This window comes from Sapajus apella, unplaced genomic scaffold, assembly GCF_009761245.1.
Source record: "Sapajus apella isolate SASKATOON/1434 unplaced genomic scaffold, GSC_monkey_1.0 scaffold505, whole genome shotgun sequence".
Lineage (NCBI taxonomy): Eukaryota > Metazoa > Chordata > Mammalia > Primates > Cebidae > Sapajus > Sapajus apella.
The window spans coordinates 2,723-25,000 of NW_022437435.1; the positions used below are offsets into that span (position 1 = coordinate 2,723).

General features: G+C 42.2%; 1 long non-coding RNA gene and 3 other non-coding genes across 4 annotated transcripts in view; all 4 read right to left on the reverse strand.

The window, feature by feature from the left end:
- Positions 1-262: 262 nt before the first annotated feature.
- TRNAQ-CUG lies at positions 263-334 on the reverse strand. Its single transcript has one exon. It is a non-coding gene; the product is annotated as a tRNA-Gln (tRNA).
- A 1,993-nt stretch (positions 335-2,327) lies between these two features.
- Positions 2,328-22,278, reverse strand: part of LOC116546018 — a 30,157-nt gene continuing 10,206 nt past the window's right edge. The window contains exons 2-3 of the long non-coding RNA XR_004266554.1: positions 17,380-17,541; positions 2,328-2,469 (exon numbers count right to left, since the gene is read on the reverse strand). This is a non-coding gene — a long non-coding RNA (uncharacterized LOC116546018). The remainder of the gene's footprint in view (positions 2,470-17,379; positions 17,542-22,278) is intronic.
- Positions 11,922-12,003, reverse strand: TRNAS-AGA. The gene has a single exon. It is a non-coding gene; the product is annotated as a tRNA-Ser (tRNA).
- On the reverse strand, positions 14,135-14,216 carry TRNAS-AGA. Its single transcript has one exon. It is a non-coding gene; the product is annotated as a tRNA-Ser (tRNA).

The window sequence follows — 22,278 nt, forward strand, 5'->3', positions numbered from 1 at the left end:
TAAATCAAATAAAAAGTTTAACGCAACTCAAATTATTTTGGGCATCAGAATATCTGTTAGGTGATGGTGAGGAGGGAAGCAAAAGGAAGGAGGTATGAGGAATGGTCTCCTACTCTGAACATGGAACATGGAGTCAGCGGGGCCCACACAGAGCCCGCATCATACTCTGGGTTCATATGAACTGGAGATTCCCTGCCAATCATATCTAAAGGGGAAATTAATTTTAGAAAGAAAAAATAGGAAGCAAGAAGAAAAAATCCTCAGGTTCCACCGAGATTTGAACTCGGATCGCTGGATTCAGAGTCCAGAGTGCTAACCATTACACCATGGAACCTCGTGTCGGCAGAGCTCGCCAGCACGCCTTCCTGATGGAATACATCTTCATTTCTGCAGTCAAGGGTACGGTCCCTTTAAAAACCTGAGTTTCCACTCCAATGTGCGTTATCTGCCGCCGTGACACACGTTCCCTTTTCGTCTCGCACCGGGCTCTTCTGAAACGTCTAAGAGCAAATGGTTTCTAGGGGCAGAAACGGTAGGTCCGTACCTCGCGGGCCCTCGGCGTCCCCCCGCCAGGGTTCGGCCGCGCTCAGCCCGCTGCCCCCGCGCAGGGGAGCGCACCAGCCCAGCTGCGCTGACAGGTGGCGCTGTTGTAAGATCCGCCAGGCTCGCCGCCTCCCGAGCCTGTGTCTCGCGTTCTCTGCGCCTAACGCTAGGAACGCTTGTGGAAGCTCCGCTTCGTGACATGCGAACTGCGGATGACTTGAGAGGAGGCAGCGTGCGTGCTAGTCCCGGCTGCGGCGTCGCGGGGGCGCAAGACGCGCCGGACACCGGAAGATGCTCTGTGCCTTCCGTGAAGGCGCCGCCTCGTGGACGCCCGAGGGTAAAGCACCGTGAAAGCGCCACTGTTTGCAAAGCAGGATTTTCTAATTCGCTTCTCACCTACAGCTTTGAGTTGCTCTTTTTCAATGGGAGTGACTATGAGCCTCTCCCAAATTATTCAGCAGTAAAATTTTACTGATGCCAAGACCGGGACGTGACTTGTCCAGGACTGTTCATTGCAGGAGACAAAAGCGACCTTATATTGCCAAACAGAAAGACTGAGGCAGGAGGCAGAGGGTCTTTAAGAGTCAACAGTCGCAGGTGATAGGATATGAACCTTCCCAACAAGATCACAGGAGAGGTAGCGGCAACTGCCAAAATGGCTTTATTGCATACAGATATCTGCACATAACGGACAAAAGTCCTTCCGGCTTACATGAGGCGGCACTGCCCCTACCAGGTTAAAACCGGCCCCGCCCGTGGGGCCGAGTGCTCTGCGGCGTGAGCTGCAGTGGCCGCTGTACAGTGGCAAAGAGAGCATCCGTGCACATCTCATCCAATCCATCTTCTCTCAGCCCCGTGGCCTTCTGATTCACTCCCTACCAGAGAGCAAGGCAGAATGAAACCTTCTTGCCAAACGGGGTAACTAAAGGTGGTTTCCAGGAGCCTCGTGAACAAGCATGAGGATCCTAAGCATTTTCAATACGAATCTAGCCCTCTGCAGGCTTTTGAAAAACTGAAGGTCCATGTAACAAATTTAAGACGAGCATTTCTAAGGGCTAGGGCTTGTACCAAGTTCTGTGCTCTCTGGAAAAAAGAAAAAAAAAAAAAAGGTAAAAATATCCCTGTATGGTCAGAGCTGAAACAATTTAAGTGACAATAAATAGAAGACTTCAAACCAATTCCTACAACTTCCCTGATGTGCAACCAATCTCAGTTTTTCAGGGAATCTCCTGAGAAGAAGAATTCCAAATAACTCCACCCCTTCATGTGGTCTCTGTACAGTAATTCCCTACAGAATACAGTATGAAAAAGGGTGGGGACATAAGCAGTGAATAAATCAGAAAAGCACTACACCAGCAGTGATAAGCCATGTGGATCGTATATAGCCTTGATATAATGTCATAAAAATGGCACTTTAGCCCAAGCGTGGTGGTTCATGCCTGTAATCTCAGCACTTTGCGAGGCTGAGGCAGGCGGATCACTTGAGGACAGGAGTTCGAGACCAGCCTGGGCAACATGGTGAAACCCCGTCTCTACTAAAAATACAAAAATTAGCCAGGTGTGGCAGCAGATACCCATAATCCCAGTTACTCAGGAGGTGAGGCAGGAGAATCACTTGAACCCAGGAGGTGGAGGTTGCAGACAGCCAAGATGGTGCCACTGCCCTCCAGCCTGGGTGTCAGAGGGAGACTCTGTCTCAAAACAAACAAACAAAAAAACTACCACTGTGGTCTTGCTCCTTCAAACTCCTAACTCCAATCTGATTATGAGAAAAATATCAGACAAATCCTAGTTGAAGGACATTCCACAAAATACCTGACCAAGACTCATCAAAACTGTCAAGGTCATCAAAATCCAGGACTGCCACAGCAAGAGGGCCTAAGGAGTCATGATGACTAAAAATAACATGGAATTCTGAATAGAATACTGGAACCAAGGAAGGAAATTAAGTAAAAATGAAGGAAAACTAAATAACATATTCATTTTAGTTAATAATAATCTATAAATATGTGTTAATTATTTGTAACAAATGTAGCATACCAATGTAAGATTTTAATAATAAGGGAAACTGAGTGTGGGGCTATATGAGAACTCTCCTTTCTATCTTCCCAATTAAATGGAAACTATTGCTTCTGGGAATAAGAACAAAAATGAGATCAAATGAAGTTATTTCTTCAAAGTGAATTCAGAACTCCGGCTTACAACGTGCATTGGTACAATTCTCCTGTCTTTTTGCTTAATGAGCCACATTATCTTTTTTTTTTTTTTTTTTTTTTTTGGAGACAGAGTTTCGCTCGTTACCCAGGCTGGAGTGCAATGGCGCGATCTCGGCTCACCGCAACCTCCGCCTCCTGGGTTGAGGCAGTTCAATTGCCTCAGCCTCCTGAGTAGCTGGGATTACAGGCACGTGCCACCATGCCCAGCTAATTTTTTGTATTTTTAGTAGAGACGGGGTTTCACCGTGTTGACCAGGATGGTCTCGATCTCTTGACCTCGTGATCCACCCGCCTCGGCCTCCCAAAGTGCTGGAATTACAGGCTTGAGCCACCGCGCCCGGCCGAGCCACATTATCAGACCCCGTGACGCAGCTTGCACAGCCTGCAGCCGGCCTGGGAGATACTGACTTGGAAATCGGAAGGACAAACTTTCGTGCCATACCCATCTGTCCTTAGTGCTATGGGCACAGAATTGAGCACTGGCCCTGCCTGTGGAGATTTCAGTTTGTAGTGATGGGATTGTGGCTAAAAACTGTGAATAAAATAACACCCACACAGAGACAGTTAGGGGAAACTGCAGCTGACTGGAAGCTAACAGCCTAGATAAACTGAGAAGCTCAAAGAAGCTGGGTATTTGAGTTTAGGCAGGAATTGAAGATGGTATTTAGAAGACAGCATTGGCCCAAACTTTTCACATACTATAAGATGCAAGACAGGGGCACAGTCTCTGGACTGGTTTTCTGGGTGGCAATACCATAGCGGAAGTAAAAGAAGAGATGAGAAAAAGTTGAACCATAGACCAAGACCATGGATCAGGCCAGGGTGTCAAGGTTGTTTGCTTTATGAGCAAGTATCTGCTTTGAACAGTAAACATCAGGGAGCAACAGAAGTGACTGTGGGGAGCTTAGGCGATTCCTATTGACCTTTTGCCCTCAGTATTAACTGAACATTCTTGTGTTCCCTGCCAGACTGAAGTTGGTTCTGCACCAGGAGCTACTGGTACCAGTCCTTGGGAATTGGTTTGGGAATTAATCTTCATGTTTGCTTAGTCATTTATTTCCAAAAACACAAAATGCTGATGGAAAATTCCTCTCCCTCAAATTCCCAATGTCAAGAAGTCAGTAGAGCAAAGATTTGTACAATATTGTTTTGGCCTGGACTCCAGGTCCAGACCAAAATCTAGGAAACCCCTTTCTCAGAAAGATGCCCCTAGATACGCACATATACCATTTTGAAAACTATCCTAAGGTGTTCATGAAACACTTGAGGTCAATGGATCTCAAGCTAAGAATTCTCTGCATTTGATATTTCTCTCTGTGTTATCTAGCATAATTTTTAACTAATAAAAAATAAGTTCTATAAGTAGAAATTGAACATCATACTACTGAAGTAAAATGATCTTTTAATTGTGGATGAACATTTCATTAATCTAGGTCTTGTAAATTAGGTCACAGATGCACCCATAACAAGCCAAAATACTAGTTAAACCAGTTCTCAGAGGGCTCTTGGGGTGTATGTTCCTGACAGTGCAGTTTGGGGATACCTGACGCAGACACAAGCAGGTCAGACAGTGGGGAGATGCACGGCGCATATTTATCACAGGGTAATTGGACGTCTACTGAGATAGTTTGTTATAGAGAATTTTACTGGCTTCCGTTTAGTGCTGATTCTATCATGCTCAAACAAGGAAAGCATATCCCTCAAAAATGCGCTATATACATTTACTCATTAAGGACTAATTCTCAAGCTCTGAGCACCAGAGAGGCAGCCTCTTCCAGGTGCAACTCTCATGACTGTAGCTGATTTTGTACCCCATTCTCCCAAATTATTTCTCACATCATTATTATCATTACAGTAAATGTGCACAATACATTCTTTTATAAGCCAAATGGATTGGCAAGGCCTTTTTTTTTTTTTTTTTTTTTTTAATCAACACAAGGAAGCAGGGACTGGGCGTGTCAGGGCTAACTCGCTGGCCATGTGGGGCGACGGGGCCAGGGGACCGGGGGACCCAGGTCTGGGGAGTGGGAGGGCGCCGTCCGGGGCCGCTGGGCCGAGCGTGGGACGGAGCAGCGGGAGCCTGGTGGTAGTGTCCTGGCTCCCAGGCCGCTGCGATGTCTGTGGACTGTCCTGGGCAGCGGGCAGTGCTTTCGGGCCGCAGATTCCTCCACACCGTCAGGCCAGACGCCGTTTCGAAGGCCTCTCGCCGTTGCGAACGGGGCCCTGGCGCTGCGCATGGAATCCTCGTGACAGCGCTGCACCGTTTCGCAGCGTCGGGGCAGGAGCGCCCCACACACCGGCTGCGTCTGTCCTGTCGGGAAGGGCAGTCTGCAGAGAAGAGCGTCTGAGCAAGGACAGAAGAGCAGCTCCGCAAGCTTGGGGAGGAGAAAGCCGCCCCTCCCAGCCGCTTCCACAGCAGGATCTGAGCTTCGCCGTGGACCTCCGAGGCCGCACTGATTTCCAGGGTATTCAGAAAAAGAAAGGGGGAGTCCGTCTCCTGCCTTTCCCCTCTCGGCCTCTTTCCTGGGTGACAGAGGGGAGCTCTTCTGGTCGGGTTATCCCTCGGGGCCTTATTCCCCTCACCCTCAGCGCCTGATGGCCTAGCCCAGGGTTTTTAAGTCTTGGCACTCAGTAGCACTGGCATGTTGGCCCAGGTCATTTTGTGGTGGAGGCCGTCCTGTGCTTTGTGCGAAGGTCAGTAGCATCCCTGGACCCTGCCTACTAAGCTCAGTAGTATCCTCCCTCCTGTTATGACAATCAAAAATGTCTCCAGCTACTGTCAGATGTCCTCTGGGGAGCAAAACCACCTCTGACTGGGAACCAATGATTTAGGCTGATGCCTCAGTACTTGTACGCAGCGGATTAACACTGCATTTGTTCAGGAGAGCTAAGGCAGACAGTCTTTTCTGTTTTTTTTTTTTGTTTTTTTTTTTTCCACAATAATTTTAAAGTGAACAATTCAATACCCTTCACTACATTCACAGTGTTGTGTAACCACCACCTCTGTCTAGTTCTGAAACATTTCTATCCCTCCAGGGTAAAACCCCTTACTCATTAAACAGCTTCTCCCCTTTCTTCCCTCCCCTGCAGCCCTTGGCAACCACCCCAGTCTGTGCACTGTCGCGATGGATCGCTCTATTCTGGATCTTTCATATAAATAAAATCATAAGATAAACAAAGCAGCACAGCATTTTCCTGTTCCAAACTCTCTCTAAACTGAATTTAGGGTTACTAGTGTCAACTGCCCAGGTGCTTTTCACTCCCAGTTCTATGACCTTGGGCAAGGAACTTAATCTGTGTTTTAGTTTCCTCAACTGTCAAACTGGAATAAAAAGAACACTTATGGGTTATTGAAAGAATTCAATGAGAACGTTGAACAGTGCCTGACACCTCATAAACACGACTGATTGTGACTGAAGGGTGAGGCTGGTATATGTATCCTCCGGTTCTGTTGGCTGCAGTCTGAATACCCCAGGAAATGTCCCAGCATCTGCCAGGACGCCTCTACATAGCCCTCTCCAAAGAGCTGCGGCTCCATCGTACCTCCCGTCAAGCTCAAGGGTAGTGCGGATTACTGGCTCCAGTAATCTGAAAAAGCCTTGTTATTGCCCTACATTTATTTGTAAATAATAATTTAATGTTACCCGTTTAGTTGTAAATAATAATTTAAATAAATTATCCTCAACTTTCCTAGTACGAGTAAACATTCCACTTCCTGCTCATGTCCTGATTGATACAGATATCTAAAGACTTCCCTCTCTGAAAGAAAAGACATACAGCTCTTCTATGTAGCCTAAAACACAAATAGAAAAGATGAGGGTAGCTTTTTTTTCAATGTATTTGTATCATAGTATTGGGGCTAAATAGCGTTAAGTGTTTTTCTTATTATGCCCATGGAAATGCTGTTCGCGGCAGGATCACTTGTATACTATAACTACATTCCCGGGTTTTTCCTGATTCGAATACTGCCTCTTTTGTTTGTTTGCTTTCTCTCCGTGTACCTAATACTACCTTGTCCCCCAGCTCTCTTCCAGTGCTGCAAAACCTCTGAATTCAGTCAAACATTTTTTAGTTCCTTTTATTTTAAAGTTGTCCAATCTGGGCTGGTTAATTTCTAGGTCTGCTTTATAGCTCCCATGCTGATGCTTCTCCATCTGCCGAAGAGCCCCTTTACCACTCACCGGTGTCGAATCCTTTTTTTGTTGTCACAAATCTCGGTTTACTCCCTATTTGTGGTGGAGAAGATCCTCCAATAGCTTTCTGAGAAAAGAGAAATTTTTCGAGATTTTGCATTGGGCAATCTCAAGCCTGTTTGTGCCCAGATACATTCCTAGCCACTCCTGTGGTCACTGCTGTAGTGCCAGTGGCTGGCCCCTGCCGCTGCATTTCCTCCGATGGCTGCTGACTCCGCCTGAGTTCAGCCAAAAGGAGACAATGAAGGAATGTTGAGAGGGAGAGGGAAGAAAGAAGTCAGGGTGTTTCTTGCTTTCCCTCCCTGTTTCTTGCAGCGTTTCTGGAAGCAGTTGTGTCTCCTCCATGGCTCCAGATCCTGACAGATGTGCCTGCTCCACAGGGAGATCCCACCCCTTGGGTTTAGACAGATTTCTACCTCCCACCCAACTTGGCTTCTTTGATCTTCCACCACCTCTGTAACCAGTTCCCTGCATGAAAGACACTGGAGTTTAAGTCTTCATGAGGTCTCTGGTGCTGATGACCTAAAAAAATATAATGCATTTCTTAAAATATATTTATTCAAACTTCATAAATGATTTCAGTTTGGTCAGGTAGGAATTTCTAGTGTGCAAATAATTTTATCTTAGAATTCTGTGAGCATTACTTTTTTGTCTTCTAGTTACCAGTGTGGTAATGAATTTAAATGCCATTCTAAAATAGACACCCTGGATAATTCTTGGTCTTTTTTTTTTTTTGGTTCATTGTGCTACCAGTAGGTGGATCCCTTTTAGGTTTAGAAAATTTTATTGCATTCATTAATAGCTTTCCCTCTCTATTTTCTTTGTTGTCTTTCCATGAAACTTTCAATCACATGTTGTTGAATCTTCTAGACTCATCCTCTAATTTTCTTTTCTTTCTTCTTCTTTTTTTTTTTTTGAGATGAAGTCTCACTCTGTTGTCCAGGCTGGAGTGCAGTGGCGTGATCTCAGCTCACTGGTTCAAGTAATTCTCCTGCCTCAGCCTCCCGAGTAGCTGGGATTACAGGTGCGTGCCACCACACCTGGCTAATTTTTGTATTTTTAGTAGACACAGGATTTCACCATGTTGGCTAGGCTGGTCTCGAACTCCTGACCTCGTGATCTGCCTGCCTTAGCTTCCCAAAGTGCTGGGATTACAGGCGTGAGCCACTGCGCCCAGCCTCTTATCTTTTATTCTATTTTTCCATTTTTCTTTTTTGTTCCTTTTTATGAGAAACGTTCTCAACTTGATCTTCTAACCCTCTGCTAAACTTTTTTTCTATCATCATATTTGTTATTTTCTTTTCTGTTTTGAGATAGGGTCTCATTTTGTCATCCAGGCTGAAGTTCAGTGGAATGATCTCAGCTCACGTCAGCCTCAGCCTCCCAGGCTCAAGCGATTCTCCTGCTTCAGCCCCTCAAGTAGCTGGGACTACAGGTGTGTGCCACCACGCCTTGCTAATTTTTTGTATTGTTCATGGAAATGGGGTTTTGCTGTGTTACCCAGACTTATTTTCCTTTTTTAAAAAGATATTACTCCCTGGAGATATTTATTTCGCATTAAAAGGAAGGATTTTTTTTTTTTTTTAATTAGGATGGTGGTCAAGGAAAAAGCACATTTCTTTTGCTCTTTTAGATGTTGCCCTTTGATGTAACTGTAGTACATTCAAGTGGACTTGTCCACTAGGAGGACTCAGGAGAGAAGCCAGGCCTGGAGATAAAGATCCAGTTGTCATCGTCATGGAGATTGTCAAGGAGGAGAATGATGGCAACATGAGGAAGAGGCTGCTGATGGTCTTGGAAATCACTTAGTGGTCTCAGCTTCTGCCTGCAGCCACTTCGGGGGTGCTTTCTGGTCAGACACCTTCTGGAAATTTTTGTTTTTACTGAATTGAGAGTTTACACCTTCACCTTCAATTTGCCGTTTAACACCTTTAGCATGGGCAGGGTGATTAAATTACCCTGTGGATTCAAACCACAGTGGCATGCGTCCACAGCCATTCTCTCAGAGCTTCCCTGAGGCATACACAGTTTTCTTGGCTAAATACTCCGGCCCTGTGCCCATATTTGTTATTTTCAAGGGTTCTTGTTCCCCTTAATGCTTTTAAGAAGTAGTAGTATCTTAGGCCGGGCGTGGTGGCTCACGCCTCTAATCCCAATACTTCAGGAGGCCGAAGTGGGTGGATCACAAGGTCAGGAGTTTGAGGCCAGCCTAGCCAATATTGTGAAACCTCATCTCAACTCAAAAAGAATACAAAAATTAGCTGGGTGTAGTGGCGGGCACCTGTAGTCCCAGCTACTCTGGAGGCTGAGGCAGGAGAATCACTTGAACCTGGGAGATGGAGGTTGCAGTGAGCCGAGAACCAGCCTGAGGCACTGAGTGAGACTCCATCTTGAAATGATGATGATAATGGTAATAGAATAGTATCTTATTATTCTCATATATACAGAATGCTGTCTTATTTCCCTGAGAATAATAATGATAGGTTTTTGAGGTTTGTTTTTGTTTTTTGCTCCTGTTCCCTATTTATCTCTATTTCTACCAGGCTCTCTTCTTTCATTTGTTTGCTTTAGGACATAGCTTTTCTCCAGTTTCTGGTGGCACTTAGCAGTTCAGTCAGATTTAGGAGGTAGACCCCAAACCCTAATTAGTACTATGGGCATGCTATGCCAATAAATAGGCCTCATTTTAGAATGTGCATGAGTCATTTCAGTCCAGACCCTTGATATGTCCATATCTATGGATCAATTTTCTTATGATGGTCCATTTCCTTGGGGAGCAGGGTCTTTCAGTCTCAATCTTCTGCATGTTTAGGGCTAGAGGTAGTGACAGCCTAGCTATCCATTTCTTCTGAAACAGAAAGGGAGCTCAGGTGTCCATCTCCCAATTTTCCACATGCACTTCACTCCCAATTTCAGTTATACTTGGTATCCTGAAGTTGAGACCATCTCTGGAGCCTTTTCCTTTCCCCACAATAAACCTCCCATCTTCCATATCTGTGAAGGAGGGGCAGTACGGACGAATGAGCCTGAGGTTACATGGTTCTTCCAACTCTTAAGCCTTTCCAAGAATCTGTGATACCAACTTTATTATTGTTGGCTTCCCACCTTGCAAACAGCTAAGTTTCAGCTTGGTCCACTCCAATTCAATTACTATTTATCCAACTCTCTTCTGTCTCCAAAATTTTGTTGATAACTGTGGTATCCACCTAAATTCATGTCTCCTCTTCCATAGTACAGTGTTGTACGTGGGAATAAGCTACCCAGCCAAAGTCTGTGCTTACCAAGACTCCTTATACCTCAGTGAGGCCATATGATTAGTTATAATAAATAAATCATGAATGCAAGTAGCATGTTTTTCTGCAAGCCTTTAAGAAATGTGCACTTTCCCAAGCTCTAGGGGATAATAGATCCATAAGTTGGAAGGGGCCTGGAGCCTTGAATCAACTCAAGGACAAAAACCAGTTTCCTCTTTCTTTGCTGACACAAAAATCTGCAATGGACTGTTACATTGGTAAGACATAAATCTCCACTGCATCAAACTACTTAATTTGGGAAGCAAACAATGTTTTTTACTCTCTGTTATTTGCTCTCATGCTCTCTTCATCACTGTAGGTTCGCACATTTTTTAATTGCTTTTATTGTCAACTTATGGGCATCTTAAGAAAGCAAAAATAAAGTCCTGGGTTTCACCACCATTTTAACCAGGAATCCCCTTGAACAATGTGACCACTTGAGCCAAATGTTCGACCACGGAGTAACATGAAAGTGCTTGTATCTAGGGACTACTTTTTCCTTGTTCCCGCAATAAAACACGATTTCTGCCCCTTCAGTTTTTTGTTTATTTGTTTGTTTTTGAGGCAGAGTTTTTCTCCTGTTGCCCAGGCTAGAGTGCAATGGCACGATCTCGGCTCACTGGAACCTCCACCTCCTGGGCCGTGTCAGTATCTTCATTCCAGGATTTGATGTCAGAAGGATGGAGGACTTGGACATCTACGTGATCTTTTTGACCATGCAAATAAGAGGCAGGTGCTAGACAACTGTATTCTCATTAACTTTTAATGAGTGTTGTAAATTTTGTGTCATTGAATCTATCCTCTGGGCCTTAAAGTAACTGTGGCTTTGAGGTTTCAGAATTGACTGGTTTTTTAAAATCAGAGCTGCTGGTCGCACGAGTGAGGAAAGTCAAGAGGGTCCATAGCGGTTCAGGAGGACTGGCAGGTGGGTCCCACCGCAGCTTCACCCCCAGAGCCAGGTAGGGGCGGAAAACGCAAAGGCGGCCTCTCCCCTCCCCCCGTTGAGGAATCGAACCCGGGTCTCCTGCGTGACAAGCGAGGATACGCACCACTAAACTAGGAAGGAAGAACTGAACTGTAATGGCTTTGATTGCCTCTAATAAACTTAAGTACTCTTGTCCACTTTTTTAAAGTCTGTTTTGTATTCTACTAAATTGATTATACTTGGCGAATTTACACCTTAACCTGCCACCTGAGCCGGAACGACCGGGTCTGTCAGGACAGCCTGCTCTTTTGATTGTGATGGTATCTGACAGTATTTCTAGTCACTTGCAAGCAGCAAGACTGGGCTACCAAAGCAGTTGAACCATTGATTCCACAGAAACTGATAATTGACCAAAGACTTGGACCCTCTGACTAGGACTAAATTTCCATGAAGAGGAAAGCACTATCAAGACTTGTAACAAGTACAGGCTTCAAGAGGGTTTGGAGAGCAGGGAAACTACGAGGTGTCACAGAGAACGGTGCGGAGGTTCTGCTAAAGGGAAAATGATTAGGGAACTACTTATTAAGGGATCCATAATCTTAATGAAAGTGGTAGGTATTCAGTAACTTCTAACCTCCATTGTTGGGAGGTTTCAGGATCAGGAAAGTACCAAACAAGTTCAGGTCCCAACAGGTAAGTGGATTTAAATTACTTTCTTCCAAACATTTCCTATTATCTAAAACCAGGAATCCGTAGTCGGCAGGATTCGAACCTGCGCGGGGAGACCCCAATGGATTTCTAGTCCATCGCCTTAACCACTCGGCCACGACTACACGGCCCTGTTATCCTTTTTGTCACGTTATAGACATGAAGGAATGCAAATCAGCATAAATACTAAGTACAAGACAATTGGTTTTGTGATTGGAACACAAACTTTCAGGTACAACAACAGTTTGGTTAAAAAAAAAAAAAAAAAAAAAAAGTCAACCTCCTGAGCCACCTGGATAAGAGCACTGGATGAGAGCCCTCCCGCGTGAGCATGACCATCATCAGCGTTCCAAGCGAACAATACAAACTTCACTGTAGTAAAGAGTGAGCGAGCTCCCGTCGGAGCCGGGAAGTGGGCTGTGGTCTCAGCTCTGGTGGTGAAGTCTGCACCTGGAACTAAACTTCGCTTATTATGAAGTGGAGTGAGACCCTAACTTATGGCCCCCACTCATCCAATGCCTTTGGACAGCCCATCTTCCAATAGTTCTGGACACTCGTAGGTAGCTGAAGACTGAATGGAAGGAAGACTGCCTAACTTTTATGAAATCAGCACTTTGATCAAAGTGGAAGCAGGGCAAAAACAGCTGGTGATTTACCTGATTTACATGGTTACAATGTAAGGGAATGGTGTGATGCACTCCTATCACAGGGTGCCATGCAGCTGTTAAAGAATTAGATTCTTATCGTTTTACTTGGAAAATGTGTGTAAACTTTAATACACAAAATAGCAAACATAAATAGTTCTATGTATAATAAATGAAGCCCCAAATTAGTCCATTAAAAATAAAATATAGATTTTGATTACTTTTGTATTCTTTACATTTGTCATAAAAACAATCTCTGCATTATTTATGTAATAGGAAAATTTAAAATGGAAAAACAGGTTAAAATATGCCATTGCATACTTAATGCATTAAAAAACTGTGTAAGGACAAAAAATTAATACTAATTTATCTGAGGTGCTGGAATCATAGCTCCTCATCGTTTTCTTCTTTCAGCTCTTCTCTCAAATTTTCAGGCAAAGTATATGTATTTATTTGTATTTGTATTTAAAGTGTTCTCACACTTCCTTAAGGCTACAAGATGATTGTAATAACTTGTTATCTGCCTGAAGAAATAAGGAGTGGTGTGACATGGATATTCGTCCCTTTGGCTAAGATCAAGTGAAAATAATGCTACTATCTATTCTAAATTTCACATTTTAGAAAATGCCTTCATGACCTCATTTAACTCTCAGGACAGTTCCATGAGGTGCTGCCACCCACTTTTACAATAAGAAAAATGTCCAGGTAAGAGAAGTTTTTACATTCACAGGGCTACTGAGTATTCATATCAAGGCATCTTACTCTGCATCTATTACTCTTTCCTTATAGAGATGGAAAATGACACGTTTAAGAACAGAAAATCACAGTCCCCTCAGCATTCAAGGGAAAAATCCCACTGGTCACAGCATAGCATCCTTTTTAAAAATTGCTGATTCAATTTGCTGACATTTGTTAAGAATTTTTTACACCTATTTTCATGAGGAACACTGGTTTGTTTGTTTGTTTTTTCCTCCAACTGTGATCTGGTGTTTTTTCACTTTGCTTTTGCCGAGGCAGGCCTATTTTATTTTTTAATTTTTACAGTAGCTTATTTTATTGAGGTAAAATATATATGTATAATTTACCATCTTTACCATTTTTAAGTGTAAAGTTCAGTGGAAATAAATACATTTATGTTCTTTGTTTCCCTTCATCTTCCCCCCTCCCCAAGTTTTGATATCAACTAATATTCATTTCATGAAATGAGTAGGAAATAGTTCTCTACCTTTTTCTGGAAAAGTTTATGTAGACGTGATATTATTTCCTCTTTAAAGGTTTGATAGAATCTACCAATGAAGCCATCTAGTCTTGGAAATGCAGAGATGGGGTTTTGCCATGTTGACCAGGCTGGTCTCGAACTGGCCTCAAGCTATCCACCAACGTCGATCTCCCAAAGTGCTGAAATTATAGGCATGAGCCATCGTGCCCAGCCCTACTTTTCCAAGACATATTTGTGAACACAAAGATGAGAGACACCTTGTGAATATAAATATTTGTTTTCTCCACAGGCACAATTACATGAAGAAAATCCGAGGCAGGGGGGTTCGAAGACAGGATAAGAGGCAGCAACACCAAGACGTGCGTTTTGCTTATGGAAAACATTGCTTCATCCCGTAGTCGGCAGGATTCGAACCTGCGCGGGGAGACCCCAATGGATTTCTAGTCCATCGCCTTAACCACTCGGCCACGACTACAGCTACAAAGCCTCTGACCTTGATATATTGGTGGAATCACGTGCTAGGTGATGTGTGCAAACTTCTGTCTTTGGTGAGTTTGCTGGAAACGCTCAGGTGAAATGAGAATTCGAGGAAAAGAAGTCAGGATACTCTTAGTAATTGAGAGCACTGCAATTAGAGAGAGACCTCATCGCATAAGCATTAATTTCCAGGAAATATCCAGGCAGTTGAAAAACACCCAGCGAGCGCCTGCCTGCCCCGGGCCGGCCAGGTTTCTGTACTCGCCGCAGCGGGCACCAAACCTACCCGGTTCCCACGGGGAGTCCTGGCCGACTCTCCTCTAATCCGGGATGTTCGGACTTCTCGGAGCCCTAAGCTCCTCGGTGAATGACGGTGTTTCTAAGGGAGTCCAGGCACAGAATCGCTTCCCCTGATTTGTGTCGTAGGTGAAGGAAGCGAAAAATTATATGGAAAAGTCTCCTCTGTGTCCCTTCGTTGTGACATTGTTAAGCTTTTTAGGCTCAGAATTTGGTTTGACTTTTGGCTGACGCGGGGGCTTCCCACGTTGCTCTAAATTTAATCAAGCCAGCACGTTTTCTTTCTCCCTCTTACGTTTCGACCTTAGTATCTCAGTAACAGTGTTTTCCTAAGACCTGAGAGTGATTTGTCTACCCTGCTGAGAGAGTTTTAATCTCATTTTCTAGAGAAGAAAGAGAAGTCGAGGAAGAGGAGGAAAGGCAGAGTGGGCAGAGGAGGAGACGAGAATGGTAACAGAGAGGTCTATTGTGACATCTAAATAATGAAAGGAGACGGGTAAAGAGTGAAGGCAGGGTGAGGGGGAGCGAGGAAATACTGCTTTTCTATGGAAATACTAATAAAGTAATCTCTAAGAAGTCCCACGGTTTAACAAAGGGAGTCTGTTCTGAGAGTAGTATTAAGCTGAGTTTGGAGTAAGAGAACCAGATTCCATATTTAACTGAGCAGTCTGTTATTTACACTTTCTTGTTAAAATGAGTATCAGTCAAGTTATGAAATGACTAAATACAAATTTAACGGAAAATGTAACTTGTGATAGAAGTGTTTCCATAGTCATATCATATCCCTTTTATTTGGTCTACACATTTTAACATGCGTATAACATTTTAATCAAATTCCTTCAGAACTCTAGTTTGAAGGAAGTTAAATCCTGAAGAAATAACAGACTTTTCACGCTTTAAAAAATCAGCAAAAAAGGAAATTTTCTGTAATTAATATTAATATGCACTGAATTTATTGAATCAATTCTTGTTTTACTTAGAATAAAATGAACAGAGATTTGCGATGGCTCCAATCTCTTTTTAAAATTTTCTCCTCATTCATATATGTGGACCAAAGCATGGCAGAATAGATTCAGGTAAAACAAATGAATCAGAGTTCACTTGTAGGAAAAAAACTATTCTAGACATTTTAGTCCCAGACTAAAAACAGTCCAAAGTCCATCATCAATAGAAAACATAAATAGCTGTTTTTCATACAAAGGAATAGTAGAGCAACAGGGATATAAAATTTTCAATTACACACAAATTGGAAGAATCTCACAAACATAATATTGAAGTGATGCCATTCACAACAGCATACGTGCTTTCGTTTATATATACTGTAGCTTGAAACGAGCTCAACAAATGTGTGGTGTTAGAATCAGGCAGATGATTGTCACACTCAGAAAGGCCACGAAGAAACTTGATAGAGATCTTGGGAACGGTTGTATTTCTCAGACTGAGTTCTGGGTTCATAGGTGTGTTCACTTTGTGAAAACTTATTGAGTCGTAGAACTATGATTTATATACATTTCTGCATCAATATTGTGTTATATTATATGTCAATCAGAAGTTTACTTAGGCAAGCTGGGGTGACTCATGTATATAATCCCAGCACTTTGGGAGGCCAAGGTGGGAGTCCCAGACTAACCTGGGCAAGAGCCTGGGCAACAGAGCAAGACTCCCATCCCTACAAAAAATTGAATGAATTAAATTTATTTATTTGTTTATTTTATTTGAGATGGAGTCTTGCTCTGTTGCCCAGGCTGGAGTGTACTAGTGTGATCTCTGCCTCCTGGGTTCAGAGGATTCTTCTGCCTCAGCCCCATGAGTAACTGGAATTACAGGCATGCACCACCATGCCCAGTTAATTTTTGTATTTTTAGTAGAGGTGAGGTTTCACCATGTTGGCCAGGCTGGTCTCAGATTCCTGACCTCAGGTAATCCACCCACCTCAGCCTCCCAAAGTGCTTGGATTATAGGCGTGAGCCTGGACAAATAATATTTTTTTTAAAAAAGTACCTTAGAATCAAAACCTCTCAAGCTATTTTAAATAAAAGTGGATTAATAAAGAATACAGAGGCTTACAAAATTTTTAGAAGAGAGGGATGGAGAAAGGTATCAGTTCTAATTTGATTCTGCAGGAATTGCTGCCAAAATAACTTCAAAGAAATAGTCTCCATCGAGGGTGGTGTTGTTCCCAGAATCAAGAAAGTAGGAAATCAAGACGCTTCCACTAGAATTATTAACTTCAGGCAACTGTAGGCCGGCAGTCAGGAGGTTCTGCAACACTGGTGTTCCCTATAGGGCAGTAGTTCTCAAAATCTGGCATGACATCTAATTTATCATGACAGAAAGCAAGTCTGCCAGTGATTGGTGCCCAGGTCTTAATTTATAAAGACGACAGAGTGAAGACACAGAGAGGTCAATCCCATTGAAAGGAAATCATTATGTTGTTCACAGTTTCCCTAGAAACGAGAGGCATAGCACACCATGCAGGGCCACAGTGGGAAGTGCCAGTGTCACCCAGGAGGCAGAAAGGATCGGAAGGAAGGCATAAATTACAGTCCTTAATGGGGTTTCCATGGGAAAGGCAGGGCAGATCAGGGTGAACAGTTTAGAATTGGCTAGTTTGAATAATTTTGGCAGGCTTTGGGTATCGAAGCTGTACCTGGTTGTCTGATATTTGGCCCTTGGTTGATTTAGCACAGGGGAAATATTGGCTTAGTGTGTGAGAGTTAGATTAAAAAGGTCATTCAAAGTACGAGCTCTGGATAGCAGGAGAGGTAAATAACTCTGGCTATAGTTTGGCCCCTCTGATCAATGGATGCCAAACAGACAACTACAGACTCCAAGAAAACACAGAGCAGTCAAAAGCAATTTACATTTCTAAACAAGTTGCCATATTCTGCTGCTGCTGGTCTGGAAACCATACTTTCAGAATTACATATTGCAGAGCACAGCATGTCTCCCAGATGTGAATGAACAAACTGCTGCTCCTTACATGGCATTCCTCTGCAGAAAATCCCAGTGAGTCCATGTCAATGCTTGTGAGCACAAAACAAAAGAAACAGAAGGCCCCTTCTTTCCATATTTGAAAATCCTGAGGCAAAGCGTAAATAACACCCAGAACCCTAACTGCAAGAGTTGGAGAAATGTTGTTCTTTCTAGCCTCTAGTCTAGGAAGGCTCACTTGAAGGAGATGAAAATGAATGGTTACTGCCAATCTGCTATATATACCCTATACAGATGTTGAAGCTGAAATGTTCTGCCAAAACAGAGGGCCTTCCCAGAGGATTAAAAAATAATAAGTTAGTATTGCATTGAGGGGGAGCTTTCACTGTCCATGAAAGAGGACCCCAGTGTTAAGAGACCAGTGTATTAGTCCATTTTCATATAGCTGGTAAAGACATATCTGAGACTGGGTAATTTATAAAGAAAAAGAGATATAATGAACTCACAGTTTCACGTGGCTAGGGAGGTCTCACAATCATGGTGGAAGGTGAAAGGCATGTTGTACATGGTGGCAGACAAGAGAGAATGAAAAACCAAGCGAAAGGGTTTCCCCTCATAAAACCATCAGATCTTGTAAGACTTACTCACTACCACAAGGACAGTATGGTGGAAACCGCCCTCATGATTCAGTTTTCTCCCAAGGGGACCCTCCCACAATACGTGGGAATTATGGGAGCTGCAATTCAAGATGAGATTTGGGTGGGGACACAGCCAAACTGTTACTAGTAGAGGGTCTTCACTGCAAGTTGTCCAGGTTCTTGGTGTTTTGTTTTGAACAAAGAAATGGACAAAATGCACAACAAAGCAACCTAAGAATGAAGCAACAAAATAACAAAAACAGGGATTTACTGAAAATGAAAGTACACTCCACAGTGTGGGAGTGGCTCCAGTGGCGGCTCAAGGGCCCAGATACAGAATCTTCTTGGGGCCAAATACCTGCTAGAAGTTTCCCATTGGCCACTTGTTGCTCACCTCATGTTAATGAAGTGAGGGCCTGCAATCAGTCTGACTGCTTGCAGAAAGAAACCAAGTGGAGTTACAAAGGTCACACTCCTGTGCAAACATAAGGTGAAGTTACAAAGTTGCACTTCTATGTAAGCAAAAACTGGCCTGCAATCAGTCTGACTGGTTGCAGGGGGTTTGCAAAGGGAATTAGTCCTGGTCCTTCTGTTGCTTAGGCATGGAGGGTTAGGGTTTTCCTTTCAGTTTTGTTCTAGGAGGTCTGTGTGAACAGGCCTAGGTTCCCTGCCTTCAGACCCTGTTCTCCTGATGCAAAGCCATATCAACCGGCTTATCAGCCATTTCCCCATGAGACTCTATGCAGACTCCACCACGTGTTTTATGGTCTGTAGTTTTTTTTTCCTTGATTTTAAGGAATTCTTAATATAGTCTAGATGTATTAGTCAGGGTTCCCTTAGAGGGACAGAACTAATAGGATATATAGAAATATAAAGGAGGGTTTATTAAGTATTAACTTAAATGATCACAAGGTCCCACAAAATGCTGTCTGCAAGCTAAGGAGCAAGGAGAGCCAGTACCAAAACTGAAAGACCTGGAGTCTGATGTTAGAGGGTAGGAAGCATCCAGCACAGGAGAAAGATGTGGGCAGAGAGGCTAGTCCCGTCTAGTCCCTTCAAGTTTTTCTGCCTGCTTTATATTCACTGGTGGCTGATTAGATGGTGCCCACCCAATTAAAGGTGGGTCTGCTTTCCCCAGCCCACTGACTCAAATGTTAATCTCCTTTCCAACACCCTTACAGACACATCCAGCATCAATATTGCATCCTTCAATCCAATCAAGTCGATGCTCAATATTAACTATCACACTAGACGTGAGTCCTTCATCGTAATATGTATCACAAATATCTTCTTCTATTCTGTGCTTTGCATTTTTACACTATTGATAGTGTCTCTGGATCACTGAAAGTTCTGAAGTCTAAAATAAAATAAATAAAAATATTTATAGTTATTGCTTTTTGTGCTTATTAAACAGGAAGTATTTGCCGACCCAAAGTTCATGAAGATCGTTCATTGTTTTCCTTTATAACTTTTATTGTTTAAACTTGAACATTTGAATCTCTAATCCACCTTGAATTTGTTTAGGGAATCATTTAAGGAAAAATATCAGTGCTCACATTGTCTTCCTTTGTATATCCACTTGATTCAGCACCACCTTTAGAAAAATCTCTCTTTCCCTTACTGAATTGCATCGTAAGTAGTTTCACATGGGCAGATCCATTTTGTTTCATTGGTCTCTTTATCTTTATGTCAGTAACACTTTCTTAATCAGTGTATCTTCAGAATACAATAAATCTTGTTATGTGGTAGTAAAGTCCTTCAGATTTCCTCTTCCTCTGCAAGACTTCCTTTCCACTTGGACATGCGTTTTAGAAACAACTTGTCAATTCTACCAAAAGTTCTGTTTCAATATTTTATTTCAATTATATTTAATCTGAGCCTTTCAATCAATGAATATATTATATCCCTTCATTTATTTTGATATTTTAAAAAATCTATGCACAGTGATTTGTAGCTATTAATGTACCACTCTTACATATTTTTATTACATTTATTATTGTATTTATTATTAGATTATTGATAGTTTTGATATTGTAAATGACATTTTAAAAATTCATTGTTTTTTCAATATATACATGTAACATATATTTGAATATTGGTTTGTGTACCCAGCAAACTTATTTTCACTTAATGATTCTAATAATTTGTAGATTTTAGAGATTTTTTCAAGTAGATAATTACATTATCTGGAAATGGTGGCAGTCCTATTTCTTCATTGTCAATCTTAATATCTTTTAATACTTCGTCTTATTTAATGGCCTAAGATCCCCAATACAATGCTGAATAGCAGTGGTGATAGTGGTTGTGCTTGTCTTGATCCCAATATCTGTGAAAAGTGTTAAATACTTACTACAAATAGGATATTAAATGTAGGATTTGGGGCCAGGCGCGGCGGCTCACACCTGTTATCTCAGCACTTTGGGAGGCCGAGGTGTGCAGATCACGAGGTCAGGAGATCAAAACCATCCTGGCCAGAATGGTGAAACCCCCGTCGCTACTAAAAATACAAAAATTAGCTGGGGCGTGGTGGTGTGCATCTGTAATCCCAGCTATTTGGGAGGCTGAGGCAGGAGAATCCCTTGAACCAGGGAGGTGGAGGTTGCAATGAGCCGAGGTTGCACTACTGCACTCCAGCCCAGTGACGGAACAAGACTCCTGTCAAAAAAAAAAAAAAAAAAAAAAAAAAAAAGGTGGGATTTTGTATATATGTACTATGGGCTTAAGAAATTTCCTTTTTATACTTAGATTGCTTTTTTTCTTTTTTTTAACCAATGTAGTGTTGAATTTCATTAAATACTTATACTGCATCTACTGATATGATCATTGGTTTTTTCTTTTATACTTTGTAGTAAATTTAAAGTGATTGTTTTTTTGATAAAAAATTTCAAGTTACTGAAACACACATTATAGCTTAACATTTGACTGTTATATTACTGGGTCTGATTCCTCTTACTGTGTTTAGTGGTTTTATATCTAGAATGTTTAACACAAAGATTGACTTGTAATTTCTTCTTTAGTAATTCCTTCTCAGATTTTAGTATGAAGATTATGCTGGCCTTATAAAATGAATTGTGAAGAGTTTTCACTTTTTCTATTTTCCAAAAGAGTATGTATATTATATTAGTTCTTCCTTAATGCTTTAGGATTTCAGCAATGAAGCCATTTTTGCATACTGTTTGCCTGTTTTGTCCGAAGGTGTTATAGGCTGCATTGTGTCCCCTCAAAATGTACATGTTGAAGTCCTAACCTCCAGTACCTCAGAATGTGACTGTGTGTGGAGACAGAACCTTTAAAGAAGTGATTGAGTTTAAATGAGACCATTAAGGTGGGCCCTAACCTATTCTGCTGGTGAAAAATAAGACGAATTAAGTCTAACAAAAGTTGAGACAACATCTTGTTCACAGATGTACATTACAAGACATTCTAAAGGGTTTCCTCTCTCTCTTTTTTTTCCTTTGAGACAGTGTCTTGCTCTATCACCCAGTGGCGCAATCTTGGCTCACTGCAACCTCCACCTCCCGGGTTCAAGCAATTCTGGTGCTTCAGCATCCCGAGTAGCTGCGATTACAGACACATGCCACTACGCCCAGCTAATTTTTGTATTTTTAATAGTAATTTTTGTCGCAATTTTGTATTTTTAGTAGTAATTTTCGTATTTAGTATTTTGTATTTTCATCTTAGTAGAATAAGTATTTGATTAAATTCAATAATTCATGGTTTAAAACTCTCAAAATGAGAATAAAGGGGAATTTCTTTAGTCTAATAAATCTTAAGTACAAAACACCAACAATGAACCTGAGGTTCGGAACATGGCAAGAATGCCCATGATTATCACTTCTATATTTTAGTAGAGATGGGGTTTCACCATGTTGGCCAGGCTGGTCTCAAACTCCTGATCTCAGGTGATCTACTTACGGCGGCCTCTTGAAGTGCTGAGATTACAGGCATGAGCCACTGTACCCAGCCATATTGTGCTTTTCAAGGAATGCATCTATCTTATCAAATGTTTCACATATATTGACATAAAGACATTTATAATATCTCTCCCTTGTTTTTAAAATATCTTTAGGATTATATATAATATATTATTATATATTTAATCTGTTTCATTCCTAATGCTGGTATTCATATGTTATCTTAACCTCTGTTTACAGTCTTATTCAGGGTACATTGATTTTATTAATCTTTTTA